Source organism: Vulpes lagopus, chromosome 8, assembly GCF_018345385.1.
Source record: "Vulpes lagopus strain Blue_001 chromosome 8, ASM1834538v1, whole genome shotgun sequence".
In the NCBI taxonomy this organism is placed as follows: domain Eukaryota; kingdom Metazoa; phylum Chordata; class Mammalia; order Carnivora; family Canidae; genus Vulpes; species Vulpes lagopus.
Genome location: NC_054831.1, coordinates 123,982,114 through 123,995,757, shown reverse-complemented (window position 1 = coordinate 123,995,757; position 13,644 = coordinate 123,982,114). Strand labels below are relative to the sequence as shown.

Below are 13,644 nucleotides of genomic sequence, written 5' to 3'. Positions count from 1 at the left end.
TTGCTGAATTCCAGAGCTGTACATGACATGCTAGAAGCTGATCCCAGGGCTTCCAAAAGGCAGGATGAACTCTCCCATAATCTCACCATATTTAGAAGACTAGATTTCATTGGCAGGAGGAGTTTACCCAAAATACACAGAGAGCAGCATAATGATTGCCTGGCACTTGAGGTGAGAGTGGGAACTGCAAACAAGCATAAGGGATCTTTTGGGGATGATGGATCTGTTCTAAACATGGATTATGTAATAGTCTAGTGTCCAGAATATATAAAGACTTCTTAGAACTGAGTAATAAACGAGCAAGGATTTGAGTAGATATCTCTTCAGAGAAGATACACAGATGGCCAATAAACACATAAAAGAAGCTTAACATTATTAGTCATTAGGGAAATGTAAGTTATAACCACAAAAAATAACCTCTAGTATGGCTATAATCAAGACACGATTATTAAATGTGGGCAATGATGTGGAGAAATTAGAACTCTCAAAAATTGCTGGTGGGAATATAAAATGCAGCAACTTTGGAAAGCAGTCTGGCTGTTCTTCAAAAAGTTGAACATAGAGCTGCCATGTGACCCAGCAATTCCACTCCTATGTTTCTATGTTTAGAAAAATACTTTTTCTACACATCTTGTACACGGATCCTCATGGCCTTGTTATAGTAGCCAAAAAATGAAAGCAACCCAGCTGTCAACAGATGAATGGGTAAAAACAAACAAACAAACAAACAAACAAAAAAAACCCAAACACCCCCCCGCCCCCCGAACAACTCTATTCATATAATGAAATGCTGTTCAGCCATAAAGAACAGATGCAAGGTAAAAGTGAACCTCGAAGGCCTGCTCAGTGAAAGAAGCCAATCACAAAATGCCATGTATGATTCCCTTTATATGAAATGTCCCGAATAGGGAAATCCTACAGAGATTGACAAATAAGTGATTTTTCAGGAGGTGGGGGAGGAAAGAATGAAGGGTGACCGCTGGTGAGATGAGGTTCCTGCTTAGGGTGATAAAAATATCCCAGAACTAAATAACGGTGATGGTTGTTCAACTTTGTGTATACTAAAATACAAAAAACCCACTGAATTGTATACTTTAAAAGGATACATTTTATGGTATAGAAGTTCTCTCAATTTTTTAAAGTTGCATGGAGGCAGCTCTGCCATGCTAAAGTTTTGGATAGTGTATTGACAGGTTAATTGGCAAAGCTAGTGATTCGAATTTCCTTTGTGTTTGAATTAAAGTTCAATTAATTTTTTTAAAGTATTATATATATATATTTAAAATTTATTTGAGACAGAATACAAAAATGTTGGAGGGTCAGAGGAAGAGGGAGAAGCAGACTTCCACTGAGGAGGGAGCCCAATGCAGGGCCCAATTTCAGGACCCCAAGATCATAACCTGAGGCAAAGGCCGATGCTTAACCAAGGTGCCGCCAGGTGCTCCCAAAGTTCAATTAAAATGTCATCCAAAATATATTCCTTAAAAAAAAAAAAAAGAAAAAAAGATTTGATAGCATGAGAGGGAGAGAGACAGAGGGAGATGGAGAGACAGAGAGGAAGAAGCAGACTCCCCACTGAGCATGGAGCCCAGCATGACCTGAGCCGGAATTAGACATTAAACCGACTGAGCCACCCAGGCACCCCTTTCCAAATATATATTCTTTTTTTCCCCAAATATGTATTCTTCTATAATTCCAAAATATATTCTTAAAAGGAAAAAAGGAAAAAGAAAATAATTTTCTATAAACCATTTACTTGTGTTCCCCTAGAATGGGTGAATTCTGCAGTTGATAAATTAAGCCTTAATAAAGCTTTTTTCTTTTTTTTTTTAAGCCAAAAAGCACAAATCTGTAATCCATTTCATGGGTTTAAGAGCAGGATAGACTGCAGAAGACAGGATTAGTGCTCAAAGGTAGATTAACAGAAAAAATCCAAGGAAAGGCAGTACGAAAAATGCAAAAACAAATCTACAAGAAAACACAGGAAGCAACATAATCTAAAGATGTGTAACTAAAGTCGCAGACAGAAATGTAATGGGGCAGAAGCAGTATTTGGTGAAATAATGGCTGAGAAGACAGATTTATAAGCCTCAGCAAACTCCATATGGAATAAAAACAAAGAGACCACATCTAAGAATGTCATAATCAAACTGCTGAAAACGAAAGACAGTGAAAATCCTAAAGACAGCCAGAGAAGAATGACACATAGCCTTTGAAGGGGTAACAATACTAGTGGCTGACTTTTCAGCAGAGACGGAAGCCAGAAGACAGGAGAATCTTTAAACTGCTAAAAAGAAAAGAAAAAAACCCTACCAACTGAGAATTCCATATTTGATGAAAAGTATTCTCACATGCTAAGTCAAAAAGGGCATTTTCACACAGGCAAAAGTGGAGAGAATTTAGCACTACCAAATCAGTGCTACCAAAGATACTGAAGGAAGTACTTCAGCCCAAAGGAAAATGACCCCCAGAATGAAGTAGGGAACCAGAAGGGAGAATAAAAAGCAATGGCAAAGGTAAAATTTGTAGGCAAATGTAAAAGCATATTGACTATTTAAACAATAACGTCTTGAAGACAGCATTATATATTTTATTTCTGTGGAAGTAAACATTTACATATTTATATTCTGTGGAAGTACATTTTGTGGAATAAATAACTGGCTTATAGAGGTAAAATATAATATGTAGAATATATAACAGTGGTTATGTATGATGAATATATAACATTGGTGGAAATGTAGTAGGAAAAGTAAGTGGAGTACATGTAGAATCTTTATTTGGCAAGTGGTAAAAGTACTATTTAAAAAAACTACAATAAAATAATGTCCAGAGTAACTATTAAAATAATTACAAGAACAAATAACTTGAAAATTTAAGATTCAAGGGGAAAGGAATTAAAAATGCAATGAATCCCAAACAAATGACAAGAGGGCTAAAGGTACAAAGGATAGAACAAATTGAAAAAAAGCAAAAGGATAGCTATAAACCATACACACTAGTACTTATATTAAATGTAAGTGGACTAAAAAATCTGATGAAAAGTCAGAAAGTGTTAAATGATGAAAAAAATCAAAACCCAATATATGACATATATAAGAAACCAACTGAGAGAAACCAACAGAAAGGCTGAAATTAAAAGATGGAACAATCTGTTGACATGGTAAATCAAAGGAAAGGAGATGTAAACATTTATCGTACACAGCAGGCTTTGAGGCAAGAATTACTAGCGCTGAAGAGGACATTTTATAATACAGGACATTTGTAGTGTCCTTTTGTAATGAGAAGCCTATTTACTAGGAAGATATAAAAGTTCTAAATTTGGGATCCCTGGGTGGCGCAGCGGTTTGGCGCCTGCCTTTGGCCCAGGGCGCGATCCTGGAGACCCGGGATCGAATCCCACGTCGGGCTCCCGGTGCATGGAGCCTGCTTCTCCCTCCGCCTGTGTCTCTGCCTCTCTCTCTCTCTCTCTGTGACTATCATAAATAAATAAAAATTAAAAAAAAGTTCTAAATTTATATGCACCTAATAACACAGTCTTGAATACATACAGCAAAAATTAAGCCAGAAAGAGAAATAGAATAGCCATCATAATTAGAGATTTTTAACACAGAAAAAAAAAAGCACCTGTTCCACACACACTAAGGAATTTGAATAACTCAATTAACCAACTTGACCTGATTGCCATTGGAACACCATATCCAACGATTGCAGAATGCACATTCTTTCCAAGTACACATGGAACTTTCAGCAAAGTAGACCATATGCTGGCCCATAAGGCAAGTCTCAATAAATTTCAAAGAAATGAAATAATACAAAGTATGTTCTCTGACCACAGTAGAATTAAATTCGAAATCAATGACTGAAAGACAGCAAGAGAGTTCCCAGAATGAGGAACCAATTCTATAGGAAGGGCAACATAAGACTGAGGCCTACTCAAATGAAAAAACAAAACAAAACAAAACATGTGGGCTTCTAACGTGCCAGGAACCCTGCTAAGCCCTTAGCTCAGTCTCCCTAACAATCCTATGAGATGGAGACTGTGATTCCCATTTTACAGATGAAGTTGATGTACACGGCGGTTAAGAAAGTCGCTCCAGGTCACAGCTAGTCAGTGACAGAGCCAGCGTTAGGGCCCGAGGGGTGGAGCACTGTGCGGACTGTGCTGTGCAACCTGCGCACGCGTTCTCTGCCTCTACTGGGGTGGACCTCGACTTGGCTGCCGGCCCCTGCCAGCCCCCCGGCCCCTGCCAGCCCCCCGGCCCCTGCCAGCCACGCTCCTTGGGGTGCCGGGTGGGCACAGCTCCGCGGGAGCCAGCGGGGCGGGGCTCTGGCGAGCAGCAGGAGGCGGCGCCGCAGGAAGCCGGGACCTCGCCCTTGCTGGGGGGCGCCGCTCTGGCCCGAGCAGCAGGGGGCGCAGGCTCCCCCCGGTGGCCCCGCGGCTGCACGCGGCGGAGGCGGCCGCAGCCCGGCCCGCGGGGAGCCGTCAGCTCCGCTCGCCGCGCGCTTCCTTCCTCTTCACCAGACGTGCCGGGGGGGGGGGGGGGGGCCCCAGCGGCGCGCGGCGGGGGCACCTCCGGCCTCCTCCCCTCCTTCCGGGGCCGAACGGCCGCTCCAGCCGGGGAGGGGGACGCGCTGCGCCCGGAGGTGAGGGCGCCCCCCTTGGGCTCCGCGCGCCCCCGGGGGGACCGCGACGGCGCAGGTGCAGGTGCAGGTGCAGGTGCGGGTGCGGGTGCGGGGAGGGCGGGCGCCGCCGCCGCGGTGCGTCCCCGGGGCTGGGACCCCGCTCCCCGAGCCCCGCGGGGGACGGCGGGGGACGGCGGGGCCGGGGGCGCGGGGCCGGGGGTGGGGGACGGCGGGGGAAGGGGCGCGGGGCGGGGCGGGGCTGGGGTGGCGGGTCCGGGAGGAGGGGGGAGGGGGGAGGGGGGAGGGGTCCGCCCCGAGAGCTCCCGAGCCGCGGTCCTGCGGGAGGGGCCGAGCTCCAGGCCGCGGCGCCGAGACACAACCCGTGGGGGGGGGAGGAGCGGCTGGGGGGGGCGGGGCGGGGTCCCTCGGGAGAAGGGCCCACGGCGCCGGCGGCGTGTCCCGGTGGCTTCTCCCGCGGCGAGAATGGCCACGCCCCCAGTTTGCCAAGTGATCCTTCCTCTGACTTCCTCGGTCAAATGCGGGTAAATAACTTTCAGCGAACAACTTGTGCCACTTACTGTGTTCAGCTTATGTATGACGTACAGGTAAATCTAAAGAATATATGAATGTGTAAAAAATGTTTCAAATCTTTTAATTTTTAAAAAAGATTTTTATTTACTTATTCGTGAGAGACACAGAAAAAGAGGCAGAGGCAGAGGCACCGGCAGCGGGAGAAGCAGGCTCCATGCAGGGAGCCCGACGTGGGACTCGATCCCAGGACCCCAGATCACGCCCTGCGCCCAAGGTAGAAACTCCTCCACCGAGCCACCCAGGCGTCCCTCAAGCCTTTTAATCTCGTCAGTAATCGAGGTAGGGATGATTTTTACCCCCCTCCCCTTTTTAAGATAAGGAAGTGCAAGCATAGAAAAACTAGGTTCAGTCCTTTGCCCAAGGCCACTTGCCCAGGAATGTGATAGAGACGCGTCCTGCTATGTCTATGTCGTGGTCGCTGGGCCTGGGTCAGAAGCTGTCACCTCCCCTGAGCGGGGAGAGGCCCCAGCGGGGACTCAGCAAGGCTGATTTCTGGGTCCAGCCGTGTGGCTGCCCAGAGCCCCCCAAGTAGACTTTTCCAGCGGGCCCCCCGGGGTCAGGGCTGTACCTTGCTCAGCCCCAGCCTCCTGAGCCGGTCAGTGGGCGCCCGGGGAGCAGAACTGAGCCCGCTGCGACACTAATGTGTCGCTGGCACTTATGTTTCCTCTGAAAGGGGAGGGTCCTGTCTGGTGAGACTCCTGTCTGGTGAGACTCTGGGGACCTGGGAGCCGGACAGGGGCCTCAGAGATAGATGCGCAGCTCCCTGTCTGCAGAGGTCACTGTAAGCCAGCAAAACCGCCCTGCTGGGGAGCAATGGGCCGCTTCCCCATCCATCAAGGGAGGGGCAGGGGAAGAAAAGCCTGGGTACTTGTCTCTCCCTTTCCTTCACTGGAGGCAAGTCATGTCAACGGTGTCATGCCCTTCAATAGCTCACTGCACAGAAAACCTTCTTCATCTCTACACGTGCTCCAAGACCCCTGTGGTCCTTAGCGGTTGCCTATTTTAATCATTTTTATTTTTTTAAAGATTTTGTTTATTTATTCATAGAGACACACACAGAGAGGGAGAGAGGCAGAGACGCGGGCAGAGGGAGAAGCAGGCTCCATGCAGGGAGCCCGAGGCGGGTCTCTATCCCGGGACTCCAGGATCACACCCCAAGCTGCAGGCGGCGCTAAACCACTGCACCACCACCGGGGCTGCCCTTTAATCATTTTTAAAACTGGACCTAAAGACAAAAAAGTGCACATAAAGTGGAGCCCAACTCACCGGTGCCTAGTATTGATGTGATTATCAAGAGAGCCTTTTTTGTTTTTTGAAAGAAAAATTCTGCAAGGCTCTAAAGATACCTTTCAACTTGGCATTCTGAGCCAACCTGCATTCTCAGACGCTTCTCAGAACGCACGGCGACAGCAAGCTGGAAATCCTCCAGCACCCTCGGCTCATCCATGAGTGAACTCAGGATGAGTGACTTGCCCACGGCCCCTTAATTAGTTGCAGGATGGGGGCCCCTAGGATAGTGTTCTTGGGACTAGACAATGCGACGGCCACCGGGTAGGGTGGAATCACATCTTGATCCCCTCTGCTTGGCTCCCAGGGAGTTCTCTGACTTCACAAGAGGTGGGTTTAACAGATGATCCTTGGGATCCAGAATCTTTTTCTCCTGTTAAAACACACTTAACTACATCAGATGCTCCGTTCATTAAAAAAAAATACCATGAGTGCCTCCTGGGTACAAGGCACCGACTGATTACGAATAAATGGAGACACATGATTTCTGCCTTCCAGGAGCTTCCAGGATCACAAGGGAGCAAAGACATAAACACAACTAACCAGGCAATAAAAGCAGGTGAGAAATGATTCGCAAGAGACTTAAAAGCGCTGTTCATTCCTTCACTCATGCATATTTATGGAGCCTACCTTGAGCTGACTTGAAAGGGAAAATTGCTTTTCACTGGGAAAATCAACAGGATATCAAGGAGAATAAGTTCATGTTTGAGTGATTGTCAAAGTAGTTCTGCCCCCTGTAGAAATTTTGGAAAGTACAGAAAAAAGTAAAAGAAGCATATACACAAATTTCCCCCAAATTCACCACCAGAGGCAATCCGTTCATGGTGTGATCTCCCACCTATCGGCTAGGATTTTTTTTTCCTTTAAGAATTTTACAACTTACTTTCCATTAAAAATCTATCCTATCTTAAGCATTTCCAGCATCATCTGGAACTCTCGATTATTAGAAGGCTATTTGCCCAACGCTTTTCATCACATGGACGCATCATAATGGACTCACTGATTCCCCGGCTCTCTGTTGGGTGTTTAGGTTGTTTCCAGCTTTCTGTTATCCCACATTTACATCGCAGTGGGTATCTCTGCGTGTACATCTTTGACCGAATTTTAACTTTCATGTTTCGGAGAAAATAATCAGAACTGGGAACCAGAAGTTTGAACGTCTTAAGAGAATTGGCATGTATCACCAAGTTATTTGCTGGAGAGTTTCTAAGGAAATGGTTCAAAAAGAAATACACAGGGACAGACAGTAGGCACATTTTTCAGGCTTTTGATAAATACCAAGTGGCTTGCCAGAAACCTCTCACCGGTTTACCCCCATCCCCCCAGCACCCAGGCGGATGCCATCTCCCCATGCTCCAGCTAGCAGGGAGCAGTGTCTTTGCTGACTTAATGGCATTTATTGCTATTCACCTTTTTTGGCCTTTAGACAGACGGAGCATCCTTTTCTTCCCTCCTCCAAGTGTTCTCTGGCCACTTCTATTTGCTTTTTATTAAGTCCATTGCCTTTTTATCCATGAGCATCTTTGTGTGTGTGAATGTGTGTGTATGTGTTTATTGATTTATGTGGGTTCTTCATAAATTAAGGGTTCTAACCATCTGTCTGTGGTATTTTCTGCAAACATTCTTTCCAGTTGTTTGTCTTTTAATTTTGCTTGTATTTTTTAATCACACCGGAATTTTTTGTTTTTTTGTAGCACGGATCTGTCAAACATTTCCTCTGTGGTTTCTTCCATGGCTTTGAAGCTTAGCCCTTCCCCGTGTACAGAGCAGTTGGGGAAGGGAGTTCCCAGGTGAGGGATACAATGGGGCCTTGGCCCGGAGGCCAGAGGCGATGATGCCACAGTGGGTGCCTGGACTGGACTTGTAGTTTGGGGCCGGATCAGGGAGCGTTTTTGAGGCTGAGCTGTAGCGTGACACGGGAGCTACCAATGCTTTCCATGCTGGGAGAAGATGTAGGGGACTGGGACCAATAGGAACCTATTCTGGAAAGCTCTTACGGGAATCCAAAGTTCATAGCTCAATGACACTTGAGAACTCTCTCCTCTTTCTTGTGAGTCTGCATCCATTTGGGGCTTTGAGGGTGATGTTTCTGCTCTGATTCTGTTCCCATAAGCCCCGGGAAGGATCTCCCAGGGCCGCAGGTTTCCCTCTTATTTCACAGCGGAGGAATTCCTGCTGTTGGCCCACCACTTTGTGACACCTTCGCTCTCCCCCACCCGGGTCCCATCCTCCCGGACCGTGAACCTTGGGAGTAGGCCTTCACTCCTCTGCCTTTAATGTAAAAGGTTGTCGCAACAACCGATTCTGCTAGAGAAACCACACTGGAGCGATTTGTAAAATCTCTGGGAAGGAGTCCTTCTGGGTGGCCGGAATTTTGGTGAGTAAAAAGCTTACTCCTTAGAGGACTGTATTGTAGTTTCTGATTAGACACCCTGCAGAAATGTAGTTTACCTCTTGGCCCTTTAGTTCATTCCTTTGACAAGACTGTCCAATACAGTCTTGAATGAGGAATCCTTAAAGATGTAAAGATGGCCCGGAATCCCCGGCCCCCAACGCAGACATTTCCCTTTCTTTCCATCCTGCCTTCCATGGCGTGTGCATGCGTGGGACGTAGACCACTGTACAGGCTCTCCCTTAGTACAGACCAGAACTTGGTCATAGGTGTCTAGATTTTATACAGTGCATGTAAAATGATCATTTTTAATCATTTTGTATTGAAATGGGGTTGTACCTACAGACTAGTAACAAATGTACAGCTTGATGAAACTCTGCAAACTAAATACACCCATGTTCTGAACTAAACAGCCCCCGAATCAAGAAGTAGATCATTATCAGCCCCTGGGGGCCCCCTCCTGACAGGCTGCAGTCGCTCACCTCCCCCTCTCAAAGGGAACCACTATCCTGATAGCATCAATTAATTTTCAGTGTTTTTTTTTTTTTAAGTCTTATTAAGGGTGCCTGGGTGGCTCAGTTGGTTAAGCATCTGCCTTCAGCTCAGGTCATGATCCTAGGCACCTGGAATGGAGCCCCTCATTGGGCTCCCTGCTCAGTGTAGGGTGTCTGCTACTCCCTTTCCCTCTGCCACTCCCCTCCTTGCGTTCTCTCTCTCTGTCAAATAAATAAATAAAATCTTACCCCCCCCCCAATAAAGGTCTTATTTGCTTATTTATTTATTTATTTATTTATTTAAATAATCTCTACACTGGATGTGGGGCTCAAACTCACAAGCCTCATGTGCTCCCCAGACTGAGCCGGCCAGGCACCTCAATTTTGAGTGTTTTTGACCTCTGTATCAATAAAATCACCAAGAATGTCCTCTGCTCTCTGGCTTCTTTTGCTCAACATTGTGACATTCACCCACACTGTTGTGCATCGCATGGAGCTCGTTCACGTTCCTTGCTGCGTGGCGTTCCAGTGCTTGGGGCGTCGCTTATCCACTGCTGTGGAACAAGTTACCACTAAACCTAGTCACTTAAAATGACAACATTTGTTTATTTATTTTAGTTCTTTTTTTTTTTTTTTTTTTTTTTTTTTTTGTGATCAAAGCATTTCATGGAGGGGCTTTGGGGGCAAAGTCAAGGGCCAAGAAGATGATGAGATCCAATGTCCTAGGCCTGGCTGGGATCTCCACAGCTTCATAGACACCCTACCACAATACTTACTCTCTCATCGTTTCTGTGGGTTAAAAATCTTGGAAGCAGCTCAGTTGGACGATTCTACCTCAGAGTCTTTTCTTTTTTTTTTCTTTTCTTTTCTTTTCTTTTTTCTTTTCTTTCTTTTCTTTTGTTTTCTTTTTTTCTTTTCTTTTCTCTTTTCTTTTTTTTTTTTTTAGATTTATTTATTTATTTCTTCATGGGAGACACACAGACACAGGCAAAGGGAGAAGCAAGCTCCCCACAGGGTCCCAGGACCCCGGGATCACTCCCTGAGCCGAAGGTAGACGCTCAACCACTGGGCCACCGAGGCGCCCCTACCTCAGAGTCTTTCATGAGCTTCACTTGAGACATCGGGCAGGGCCACGTCATCTGAGAGCGTGACTGGGGCTCCGGGGCCTCCATTCCCAAGATGTGCGCTCGAGTGGCTGTTGGTGGCGGGAGGCCTCAGCACCTCTCCCCACGGGCCTCTCTGTCATGCTGCTTGCGTTTCCTCATGACGTGGTGGCTGGCATCCCTCTCCTTAAGCTGCTTCCAGCTCTTGCTCCATTGCGTCCCCCCGGAGTGAGTGACCGAGAGACCGAGCTGTGGAGGCTGCAGCAGGTCTCATGACCTCACCTTGAAAGCCACCGGTGGTCACTCCCGCCAGAGCCCACTGGTCACCAAGTCAGCCCTACCCAGTGTGAGAGGGGACTTCAGAAGCGTGTGACTACAGGGAGGCGGGGACCCTCGTGGGGCCTCATGAGAGGGGGTGGGGGTGGCTACCACGTATGGACGAGCCATGAAGAATGCCTTCTGTCGCATTGTCGCGTTATGAATGATCTGCTGTTGCAGTTAATATTGACACAAACCTCTCTCCGCACACAGCTCTCTAACTCTGCCGAAGGCCTCCTTGGAAATACATCCCTGGGAATGACATTCCCGAATCAAAAGACCTTAAGCTGCTTCCAGCTCTTGCTCCAGTGTCACCCATTGCTTCCAGAAGGATGGTCCCCGTTTTCAGTGCTGGTAGACTGAGTCCACTTCAGCTTTATCTACAAAACGTTGCACACGGAACTTAAAATGATCCTCCGTCATCAAGAAAATGGCAAGTGATGGAGCTCGGTCACTGTTCTGGGCTGTAATACGGTGGTGCCCGGAGGGGCGTCTGTATCATAAAGAACCGGTGACTCTTCTCTAAGAGGCGTGGGATAATAGACCCTCCGGTTAATAGATCCAAACTGGTTTAGAAGTTGCATTTTCTTCCACCTCAAGGAAGGGAAGCAGAGTGAGGTGGGAAGAGCAAGTCGCTTTATGTGCCTCAGTATATCCACCTGTAAAATGGGGATCGTCACACCAAACTCCCAGGATGGTTGTGAAGATTCCAAGGATAACAGACGTAGCATTCCTAGCACCTCACGTAGCAGGCACCCAACAAACGTTGCTTCTCTGGCCCTCTCCCTCTCCCACGGCCTCTTCTTAATTTAGCAAGTGTCACACATTTTACACTCAGGCTGAAATACGGCCAGTGATATGTCCTTGGTTTCTCCTGGAGAGAGAAAAAAGAAGGATAATATTCTTTGCCTAATTATAATAGTGATACATGGTCACCAAATAAAAATTTGGAAAGTGTGGGAAAGTACAAAGAAGGAAATAAACATCGCCCACAGTTTCACGCCCCAGATCTGTCCCTGTGAACGTCTGGGTGTGTCTCCTCTGGGGTGTTGGGCCACTTCTTATTCTCAGAATTCTAAGGTGTGGCCCTGGGACCAGCTGTGGTCCCAGAGGTGTGACACCTCTGTCGAGGCACCGTCGACATGGAGGATTACAGGGGTGGGGGGCATGGGAGACATGGGGTCCCAGCTCTGAGGGGGTCCTGGAGGCGGCCAAGGGGAGGCCCACGGGCCTCAAGGCTTGGTCCTCACCACTCACAGAGAACAAGACTGGGAAGCCTTGGGTGACAGGCCTGGGCTTTATTTTCCCCCTTCCCCTGCAAGGCCCTGGACAAACTCGTCCAGACTTGGGGCTCCTCCTGTCTCTGGGCCTCAGTTCCCTTATCTGTCAAAGGAGCAGAAGGGCCATGAATTTCGGGACTAACATTGTGTGGCGCCAGAGGTGTGTGTGAAGAAAGGGCTTCGATGCTCGCAGGGCCTTACCCAGAGGACATCCTCTTTGTGTCATTTGTTATTTATTTAAAGATTTTATTATTTATTTGAGAGAGAGAGAGAGAGAGAGAGAGAGAGAGAGAGACACAGAACGAGCAGGGAGGAGAGGCGGAAGGAGAGGGAGAAGCAGACTCCCCACTGAGCAGAGAGCCTCCCCAAAGGAGGCCTCGATCCCAGGACCCTGAGATCATGACCCGAGCCGGTGGCAGATGCTTAACCCACTGAGCCACCCAAGCGTCCCACATCCTCTTTATTTCCCCGGTGTCCTCACAGCGCTCGCCTTAGAAGAGGATGGACCTCCTACCAGCCTCCGACCGCCTTAGTACCGGGCCAACTCAGTCAGCCTCCTCAGCTGCTCTTGGAGTCCTCAAGTCGGGCACGAAGTCCCCTGGGAGCTGTGTGAGTGTTAGAAACTGCACACGAAGAGGCCTCTAAGGCGATACAGCGGACTTGCGGCCCCGCTGGTTGATAGCGATTGCTCAGGTTCAAATCCCAGCTCCACCACCACCGGCTGCGTGAGCTCAGCCAAGTTACTTAACTGCTCTGTGCCTCCCTCACCTCTAAATTGGGAAAGATGATGGGAATCAGGTGTGGATTAAATGGGTTCATCGGACCTGAGAACCTTAGAACAGCGCTTGACACGTAGCAGGTGCTGGGTGAGCGGTAGGCGGTGTTGCTCTGCTGCCGAAACGCAGGGAGCCCTCGGGAGCGTGCTCTTGAGAATTGTGAACAGATTCCAAAAGTGCAGATGCGTTTGACGTGAAAGTGAAAGTTTCTCTTCCTCCACCTACTCTCACCCTCCAGAAGTAAGCACTGTGAGTTCAGTGGGCCACCTTCCAGATCTTTCTCTAGACATACACAATGATCATACGTACCTAGAGTTTTCTTTTAAAAACAACAAATGGTGCATGTTGCCTTCTCACTCCGAATGCCGTGGGCATCCCCGTGTCCCAGCGTGCGGGTACACAGCTGTTCAAGTTATGCCTCCAGCCCTCTTCTTGTGGACAATTATGCCATCTCCAGTCTCTTCGACTATACAGAACGCGGCAAGGCACATCCTTGTCTAGAGTTTCTTACTCCAAGAGGACTATTCTGAGGGGGAGAGGGTGCGGGGAGAGAGCTGTGCGTCTGCGCCCCTCTGGGAGGACCAAGTCAGAGGCGGTGATGGTCCACCCTTCTCGGCACTGGGTTCTGAGTGGTGTAACATGTTGCCCTGGGAGGACGCTCCTGACGCTCCTGAAGCAGGCAAGGGCCTGCCCTGGGGGTGCGGGGGGGTCTCTCCTGGCAAAGAAGACACCCCTGCATGCTGGGGGGAGGACACAGAGAACTCAGCTGACCCTGGGGCC

The 13,644-nt window shown here is 48.2% G+C and overlaps 1 long non-coding RNA gene across 2 annotated transcripts; it reads left to right on the top strand.

The window, feature by feature from the left end:
• The first annotated feature begins 4,540 nt into the window (after positions 1-4,540).
• On the top strand, positions 4,541-11,805 carry LOC121496487. Of its 2 annotated transcripts, XR_005989254.1 has the most exons (5): positions 4,541-4,644; positions 5,316-5,493; positions 7,000-7,060; positions 8,196-8,878; positions 11,022-11,805. It is a non-coding gene; the product is annotated as an uncharacterized LOC121496487 (long non-coding RNA). The 2 variants fall into 2 exon arrangements; XR_005989253.1 differs by lacking the exon at positions 4,541-4,644 and having other exon boundaries at positions 4,887-5,493.
• The last annotated feature ends 1,839 nt before the right edge of the window (positions 11,806-13,644 follow it).